Source organism: Rattus norvegicus, chromosome 11, assembly GCF_036323735.1.
Source record: "Rattus norvegicus strain BN/NHsdMcwi chromosome 11, GRCr8, whole genome shotgun sequence".
NCBI lineage: Eukaryota > Metazoa > Chordata > Mammalia > Rodentia > Muridae > Rattus > Rattus norvegicus.
Window position 1 is genome coordinate 71,976,273 of NC_086029.1, and position 10,191 is coordinate 71,986,463.

A 10,191-nucleotide genomic window follows, 5' to 3' on the forward strand; every position below is an offset into this window, starting at 1 on the left:
AAGATTCTATTGTCAAATCACATCCTTTTCTGAGGTAGTAGAGGTTAGAGCTTTAACATAGAAATTTATGGGAGGGGCACACAAATTTCCAGTCTAAGGTTTGCTCTTACCAAAACAAGTATTTTCGAGATTCAGAAGAAACTTGGTTTATTGGATGGAAAGTGCTTTATGTTTCACTGTTAAATATCATAGAGATATCAGTATCTCTTAGAAACTCCAAGGCTTTTGTTTAGACGATTTATTTTAATCTAAATATTGAGAGTCAATTCTACCCCCCCCCCCCCAGATTATGAATGTCTATCCCCCCACAAGGCTGGTGAATAGTTATAAACATTGTACCAGCTGATACTGATATGTAATAAAGGTATCCCTCAAGGCAGTTCAGTTGTTAAAACACTTGCTTACGAGGCATGAGGACTAGACTTTAGAAAAACCCAAGCAAGGTGGGACTTGTTTGTGATTTCAGTTCTGGAGAGGCAAAGATAAGTGCGTCTCTGGGACTCAGTAGCTGGCCAATGAGAAAGCAGGCAGGCAGCAGGCAGGGGAGAGAGAGGGAGAGAGAGAGAGGGAGAGAAGGGGAAAGGGGGAGGTAGAAGGGAAAGGGGGGAGGGAGGGAGAGAGAGGTGATGAGGAGAGGGAGGGAGGAAAGGGGAGAGAGAGAATAACTCTTAATATTTTAGCAATTTTCAAATTTCCTTCTAGTTTTAATTTTTTAAACCACTTCTGTTACCTGATGCAAATTCACGAGTGGTCATGTACTGCAGTAGTCATAATATTCTTTCCAGACCAGACACAGACAAAGAATGCCTATGTCTATGCTAGGAGGAGAAAACTAAGTCAAAGATAAAGACCTCAAAGTGGTAATGATCATGGATTTAAAAATCATTTTAAGAACTCCAGTCTATACCTTGGCAATTCCTGTAAGCTCCAGGCTTCTTTAAAGACTTAATGCTTTAAAGAAACCCAATGCCACATGGAGTTTGAATCTCACATACACCGAAGGAGATTTTTACTTGGTCACTGAGACTAAGTGTAATTTCCATTGGGTGAAGTATTAGGAAGAAAAAAACCATACACCCTCCTGCCACAAATTAAAACAAGTTGCATGTTTGACTTCACTCTGGAGTTGAAATTCTTCGTGTGAAAGACATTGAAGCAAGAGCTTGGAGAGCAATCATTATCTCACTGAGGCATCAACCATCGAATAATATGCAAAACATGAGGAAAGGCCATTTTTAGATTGGATCCATGTCTCATGGAGTGACCAGGAAGCTTCTTACTGCTTTAGAAATTGTCTTCTACCTCAATTTATTTCCCAGGAGGATCAGTGCTTTAATCCACCCCTTCACTCCCAGTCTGTATTTCAGGTCAACATTGCTATGGCTTTGGACATAGAACTTGTTTATGTATTCTAAATATATGTCATCAAATCCACTGTAATCATAGGGGTTTTTGAAAATCCATATTAATATATACTGTTTAGTGGTTTTCATCATTCTGCTGGAATTGGAATCTTCATCTTTTTATGGTTATCCATTTATATTTCACTCATAAAATATTGTTTTTTAACAGAATTTTAAAAGTGAGAGAAACACATTAGCGAGTCTGACTTATGCCTTATGACTTATATGTCTTAAAGATGTAGCCTGCAATTTGATACAAAAATATTGACTCAAATTTACACAGATCACACTCGAAGTCAGGGTGACAAAGTCATGGACCATTGAGGATACAATCTAAACCAACGTAAGTTGTTTATACTACAATATCTTTTTTTGCATTACTTTGAAAAATAAAAGCTGGATTGAGAATGAGTCAAAAAATTCTTAGCAAAGACAGATGATATTTTGGAAGAGTAAGACAATCACAGGTCACCAGACCCAACGTCTCATTCATAGTAGAACCATGGCTTTCTCTGTGGGAAATAAGTTCTTTTAATGAAGCTGCATTACTTGGCTCTACACTGTAATGTAGATGTTCCAGCAATGATGTACCACTGTCTGAGCCTCTTTGAGGGCAAAGGGCTTTCTAAACCAGAGCTCTTCAGTTCCATAGTCCTATTTCCACTTTGCTGCCTCTCCAACATGCTCAATGTTCTCTAGATCAGAAGTCTAGATCCTTCATTTCTTTACATATCATTTAATTTACTTAAGTGTTGGCCCATAGATCAGGATGGGGTCACAACTTACATATGCTGCCCTGGCTAACCAACTGTCTTTGACCAGTTGAAGCAATCTAGGCTGACTTCTATAGTTATCTCTTTCTCTGTCCAATTTCTCAACAAATGAGGCTGACTTAACTAAACCCCTCTTTAAATATCCTACCTTATAGGCCCTTGGAAATCTCAAAAAAAGAAAGAAAGAAAGAAAATGAAAGTGAAAAAGAAAAACTATTGTCCTCTCTCAACAATGGCCTGCCCTGTGGAAGCTGGTGCACAATAGAAAAACCAACTGCATGAATGATTTCCACACATCATTATTAAGCTCACCACAAGTTCCATTAACCTTTTTTGAAACCTTGTTATGTACCATCTGTTGTCATGGAAACATAGCTTCTATTCACCTGGCTATAAAAATAACTTAATTGGTGACCTTTCTGGTGAAATGTCAGTTAATGAGGATAGTATTATAAATGTGGGCTTCTTTAATTTCCAATGGAACTCTTGCTTAACTCTCTATTCCCTACATGCTTAAAGCTATCTACAAAGCCCATGACTTTCATATATTTATCCCCGTAGGACTGCAACTCTGTCTTGTCTAGCTGAAAAGAAATCACAGTCACCAGGAGTGTGGGCAAAATTATACCTATGAGAATGTCAAGAACTGAGGCAGCCAGGGTATTTTCAGTGTATTTTCCAGCAGGTTAGGTGCCTGGTTTGTTTTCTTACAGGTATGTGTGATGGATGGCGATCACAGCAAGTAATATGTCCTAGATGGGTGTGTGTGTGTGTGTGTGTGTGTGTGCGTGTATATATATATATATGTATATATATATACATATATATGGAAATTATAATGTCTCTAGATGGGGCGAAATGTTGCATAATACAGAAGACAAGATGTAGAACCACATAGTATTTTTCTTTTTTGAGATACAGTCTCCTGTATACTAGGCTGGTCTTGAACTTTCGACATATCAAAGGATGACCTTAAATTTATGATCTTCCAAGCCTCCACTTCCCAAATGCTACTACGCATTTGCTGGGGCTTTGTGTCTCCCAGGGAAGCACTGGTGAAATAACTCATGCACTTCATTCCAGTGGGGAATGTCCTTACAAACACTGAGGAGTAGACTGGTATCCAGGGCTAGATGCTTCCCATTGGCTTAGTCTGAGATGTTAGGGATGCTCTATTTGTATGGAGAAGGACTTCAGCCCTATGTGACTGATCGTCATGGCCCTCATGGCTTTCTCAGTGGGGTGTTGTGGTTACATGTTTCAGAACAAGTAGAGCTTGGTGAGGAACTGGCCCCATGCCTGCTATCTCAATTCTGAGATTCCTGGGATTTTGGCCTGCTCGACCTTTCTAGTTCTTCTGTCTGGTGGCCCAGTCCACTTGCCCACCCCCACCCCTATATGCACACACACACACATGCACTGCACATTTATTCCTCTGTATATGGAGACATCTGATTGCACACCTATGTCAAGAGCCTATACTGTACATTTGTGTATTCTATGGGCAATTATGGGACTCATTTCATGTATGCGAGTGTATATTTACAACAATGTACTTTAAGTACTGCACTATATTTTTGATACTTAATGTGAGGATTTGCTAGATTAGATGCAAAAAATGCTAAAAGTTGGGTCAAAGGGCATGAATTCTTACTTTTTTATATAGCTTGCCATATTAAAGATGGGGGCTTTAAATTGGTGAGTACTATTGTGGTTTCTTTTTTTTTAAATTCAGCTATTATTCTTTTTTTTATTTTTTACTTATTCACTTTATATCCCACTCACTGCCCCCCTTCTAAGTCAGCCCCTCCCATAATACTTCCTACATCCCCTCTCCCCTTCTCTTCTGCTTGGCTGCCTGTGAGGCTAGGTACTTCCTCTCCCACTGAGGCCAGACAAGCAGCCCAGCTAGAAGAATGTATCCCATAGACAGGCAATGGCTTTTGGGATAGTGCATGCTTGAGTTGTTTAGGAAACAACGAAGACCAAGCTGCACATCTGCTCCACATGTCTGGGAAGGCCCAGGTGCAGCCCATGTATGCTCTTTGGTTGGTGCTTCAGTCTCTGATAGCCCTAAGGGTCCAGGTTAGTTGACTCCATTAGTCTTCTTGCTGACCTCCTATACTTCTAGAGGCTGCAATCCTACCTTTAACTTTTCCACAAGAGTTCCCCAGTTCCATCCATTGTTTGGCTATGGATGTCTGCGTCTGTCTGAGTCAGCTGCTGGGTGGAACCTCTCAGAGGACAGTCATGCTAGCCTCATAGCATTGGGGATGTGGAGCCTAGGGAAGCTGCCTTCTGTGACCAGGCAGGAACGCCAGTGGAGCAATAGGAATGACCCACTCACAAAACTTTCAACCCAAAACATATCCTGTCTACAAGAAATGAAGGGATTGGGGATAGAGTAGAGACTGAGGGAACAGGCAACCAATAACTGGCCCAACTTGAGACCCCGGCCTATAGACAAGCATCAGTCCCTGACACTATTAATGGTACTCTGTTATGCATGACTGTTGTGGTTTCTTAATGCCTGTGGGGCTCTACTGAAGGCTAAGCCAAGACAAATGTCCAACGCAGCATACAATTATCAGAGGATTGTCCCTTATTTTGGACTCAGTGTGGGAGATATAAAGGCTCTATAATCAGAACCTGAACTCTCTATAACCCCTCACATTGCTCAGTCTATTGTCCCACCTTCGTCAGTCTCATAAGTCCGCCTGCTTGTGCACATGTGAACGAATTACTTTGCCAGGATGAGGAAAGTAATGCGTGCAGTTGGGGTGGGGAGGCTGACCCCACTATATAATAATGCAGAGTCATAAAAAACAATCAGCTGTTGGGGATTGGTTTTAATGCTTTGTCTTATTTTGGCTCCCAAAATGCTGCACTTCCAGACCCAAAGGTCCCTGACTCCAGCTGGCTTCAATTGATAATAAAGAATCACCATATAGCTCCTTCCTCAAAGATCAAGTGGCCATAGGTGTGTGGGTTCATTTCTGGGTCTTCAATTCTATTCCACTGATCTAGCTACCTGTCTCTGTACCAATACCGTACAGTTTTGTTGTTGTTTTTTTAAATCACTACTGCTTTGTAATACTGCTTGAGGTTAGGGATGATGATTCCCCCAGAATTCTTTTATTGTTGAGAATAGTTTTCACTATCCTGGGTTTTTGTTATTCCAAATGAATCTGCAAATTGCCCTCTCTGACTCTGAAGAATTGAGTTGGAATTTAGATGGGGGCTGCATTGAATCTGTAGATTGCTTTCAGCGAGATAGTTATTTTTACTGTAGAAATCCTGCCAATCCATGAACATGGGAGATCTTTTCATCTTCTGAAATCTTTGATTTCTTTCTTCAGAGACTTGAAGTTCTTCTCATTCAGATCTTTCACTTGCTTGGTTAAAGTTACACCAAGGTATTTTGTATTATTTGTGATTATTGTGAAGGGTGTCATTTCCCTAATTTCTTTCTCTGCCTATTTTGCCTCTGGGTAGAGGAAAGCTACTGATTTGTTTGAGTTAATTTTATATCCAGCCACTAGTCCATCCCATATACAGACACCAAACCCAGACACTGCTGCAAATGCCAAAAAGTGCTTGCTGACAGGAGCCTGATATAGCTGTCTCCTAAGGGGCTTTGCCAGAGCCTGACAAATACAGAGGTAGATGCTCGAAGACAACCATTGGACTAAGTATGGGGTCCCCAATGGAGGAGTTACAGAAAGGACTGAAAGAGCTGAAGGGGTTTGAAACCCATAGGAAGAACAATATCAACCAACCAGAACCTCAGAGCTCCCAGGGATTAAACCACCAACCAAAGAGTACACATAGAGGGACCTATGGCTCTCGCTACATATGTATCAGAGGATGGCCTTGTTGGACATCAATTGGAGGAGAGGCCCTTTGTCCTGTGAAGGCTTGATGCCCCAGTGTAGGGGAATGCCGGGGTGGGGAGGTGTGGGGGGGGAGTGGAAACATCCTCATAAAAGCAGGGGGAGGGAGTGTGGGGTAGGGGGCTTCTGGAGGGAAGCAGGGAAAGGGGATAACATTTGAAATGTAAATAAATAAAATATGCAAAAAAAGAATCCAGGAAAGTGGCCCTAGAGGGATATTTAGAGGAGCCCAACCATTGAACTAGTCAAGGCACATCAAAATTAGCTGGCATGTGTGTGTCTTTCATTTGCAAATCCAGAGAGCCACTTGGGTGGGTATGCTAGTGCAGCTCACCAGGAGCCCAAGCAGTTAACTAATTCCCAGTTACAACCAACAACAACCTGTCTTTGTTTTTAAAGTTTTATGGACAGTTTTGTGTTATCTGTATGAGAACATGATACTCAAATAATGTATATTCACTGATTTTGATGTCAAACTATAAATTTTGGAGTTTTTTTTTTCATTTTTAGATTGATCTTAATTAGGTGTATGTGTATGTGGCAGGGGTGTAGAGGTGACCTGAATGTGTGTACTGTCGCCTATGGAGGCCAGAGTTATCAGATCTCTTTGAAGTTATAGATGAGCTTCCTGGCATAGGTGCTGGGAACTGACCTCAGGTCCTCTATTAGAGCAATGTATGTTCTTAACCATTGATCCATTTCTCCAGTCCTCTCCCTTCCACCTTGTTTCTCCTTAATCTCAATTATCTTCTTTTTTCAAAAATGATAGAATCATTTGTTTCCTTATAATATGGTTTGGATATGGTTTGAGTTTACCCCAAGGGTTTATTGTCCATTATGTATAAAATGGCATAGCTTCCATATTTGGCACTCCTGAGACGCAATGCTTTCTCCAAAAGTTGGAGCCTAATCAATATCCACAGGTTCATTGTGGACATCAGTTAGTTCTGTTAGACATACCCTTGATATTTCTCATCTATCCTTTGAATTCTGGTCAGTGTGTTATTATGCAAAGAACAAGCTTGTCCAATCCAGCTTACCCAACTCTTGGTTTCAAACCTAATCACTTATTTGCTACGACACAGGCTCCTACCATTGCTGTCTGGATCATGAGGAAATATAACCAAGGGACCCTCACTGTAAAGTCTGATTGTGTCGCTTATGGTTTCTGTCTTGAAAGCCGTGAACTAATAAATCTCTCATCCTAGTAACTTCTTTCTGTTTTGTGATGGGGATGAAAAAAATGACTAAAAGAAGAGACAACTACTTTCTTATAGCTATTAAGCAGCTAAGCAGTTATGTGAAATCCTAGTGATACCGAAGACTTGAAAGGCTTGAGAGTGAGTGAGGCTATCTGGACATGGGAATTAAATGCCTAATTTTTCTAAAGATTTAATAGGACAACTTTGAGAACGTTCTCTGCTTTCCAAGGAAGATGTTACTATGGAGTGGAGGCCTGCAAGTCCTTGTAATTCATATGCTGAAATCTAATACCAGATAGAATACTATTTAGAGGAAGGGTTTGGAGGAGGTAATATTAGGGGAGGGTAATTAGGTCATGGGGGTGGAGACTTCCTGGTAGGATCAATAGTGTTGTTAAACTGTTGTTAAAGAGCTCTCCACAAATTGGTAACTTCTGGTGGGGAGGGAGTATACAGAGTTGAGGGAAGTGGGGGTCTGGGGCACAGGAGGGGGGCCTCAGTGATTTAGTTTTCTTTAAGGAACTGGCCACTGAGAGTTCAACCATGATCCAATGAGTATATGGGCACCTCAAATTGGACTTGGTTTCTGTTCATTGTTGTTTTGTTTTATTTTTCTTTATTTTTTTTGGGAGGGGGAAGGTCACAAGAATTGGGTGGACATACCTGGGAAGACTGGGAAGAGACTGTGCTCAGGGTTCATGATCTGAAGTTCTCAAATAATCAATAAATATATTATGCAAAAAGGAAAAATGTTAAAGAGGTTCTTTCCTTCCTCTCCCTCTCCCTCTCCCTCTCCCTCTCCCTCTCCCTCTCCCTCTCCCTTTCCCTCTCCCTTTCCCTCTCCTTCTCCCTCTCTCCTCCCCCCTCTCTCCTTTCTCCATAAGCTTTAGTTTTATGTCTGTCACACACTACTTAAAATATCCTTGACTCCATCTAAGCCTTTTGCTTGCTCCAACTCCAGTATCTATAACATGACCTCACCTACCCCATATAGGTCAATGTTATTTTAAAGATTTAATATACTGACTGATATCAGATCGACCAGAAAGGAATCTTTGATAATAACAGCTGAGGTTGTAAGTGAATAATTACCAGTAACCTGATTTCTATCCCCAGACTTATGGTGCAAAACACAACGTACATTTTATGCTTAGAGACATGGGATATTGAAAGCAATCTATTTTCAAAATCATAGGTGTCTCCTTCAAAAGCCTGTCATGAATTTACACCAGAACAACATATGGTTTGAAAGTAATTATACATCTTAACGAACATGAAGCTATCCCTATTAGCAAACTTATGCTGAGCAAATATTTTTAAATATTTGCTGTAGATATTCACTGTTGTGATACAACAGAGTGGGTGTTTAGCAAATTAAAATTAGTATAGTTGCATTGCCTTCAGAAGAAAGAATTACTCTATATGCATATAGATATATAGATATGTTGCTCATATACATAGTGTTGCATGTATAGATTTGCATATATGCATGTTTCTGTAAGTATATAGGAACTTTATATGATGAAAAATAAAAATAAACAGAACAAAATTAAAAGATAACATTGATGCCCTACATTAATAGCTGTAACATGGAGTCAATGGTCGCTTGTATCCATCATGGAACAAAGGGAGCTAAAATCCTTAATTTTACCAGGATAGCTCTTAAAATAGCGGTTAATTCCTTCATCATGTTCCTGAATAGGAAAAAGTCACATTGCTGTTTCTCTGCTCTGCTTCCATTGTCCCTAGTAGTCTTAGGAAGCGCTCAGCTGGAATGTCCTGCTGTGTGCTTTAAAACCCAAGTTCCTACATACTACTTTCAAGCCATCATCAGGCCAGCTCAGAAGGGATCTCCGCTTAGCTAGGAAGACATTACTATGAGATAGGTGTTTGCAACCCCTTATAATTCATAGGCTGAAGCGTAACACCATTGTGGTGGTTTTTGGAGAAGGGGTAAATTATTTTTCAAAATCGATATTAGCCTTGGCTCTGTGTATATCTGTGTGTAGAGGGGCATGTAGACATTGTTGCAGATACCCCCAGAAGTCGGAAGCATTGGATACCCCTAGAGCTGAAGCTCTACATGGTTATGAGCCTCCAGAGTCAGGTGCTGGGAACCAAACTAGGGTCCTCTGGAAGAGTAGTTTGCACCATTCACCAGTAAGCCATCTCTCCATCTCCTGTATGCTTAAATTAGATGATTACTCCATGGGATGCTAGAAGGGACTACAGGCTCAATAAGAAATGGCTTGACTCTACAGAAATGTGCTGAACAGTTGTACAACCCTTGACATAGAGATAACCAAATAAATAAGGTTTAAAAAAGGACAATGAAAGATTATGGTGGCTCCTTCAGGAAAGTAAAATGTAACGGGCAGGGGACTGTGCAGCTAGTAAGGGCAGCCTTTTCCTCTGGGAAAGGAAACATCAGGACAGTTTGGTTGCCAGGTGATACAGGAAAATGATGCTCCAGCCCTAGAGACCTAAAACTATAAAAGAGCCTGCCTTGACTGGAAATGTGAGGGACTGGGAGGTAATATCTAGAGACAAACCAGAAGGGCATTCAGCTTTCTTTACAGAGGAAGCAAGAGAAAACATTGGAGGCACGTGTAAAAAAATTGCAAGATGCCAAAGGATCTCGGAATAGTGCATATCCCATGCTATTCATGGATTGGCTATAAAGATTTATGTAGAATAGAACAGGTAATATGAAGGGGGAAAGTGGAAGCAGGTAAAGGCAGTCTTTAATTGGGGAAATGGGAAGTAGGATTGTGATGAAGGAGAGAGGAGGAGGAATAAATGACATTAAATACGCTTGAAAAAACATAGGGAATCATTATTCTATACTTATTGAAGGTCACATGTAATACATACAGGTGTATGTATATACATATATACATATTAAAATGAAATTCAGTGA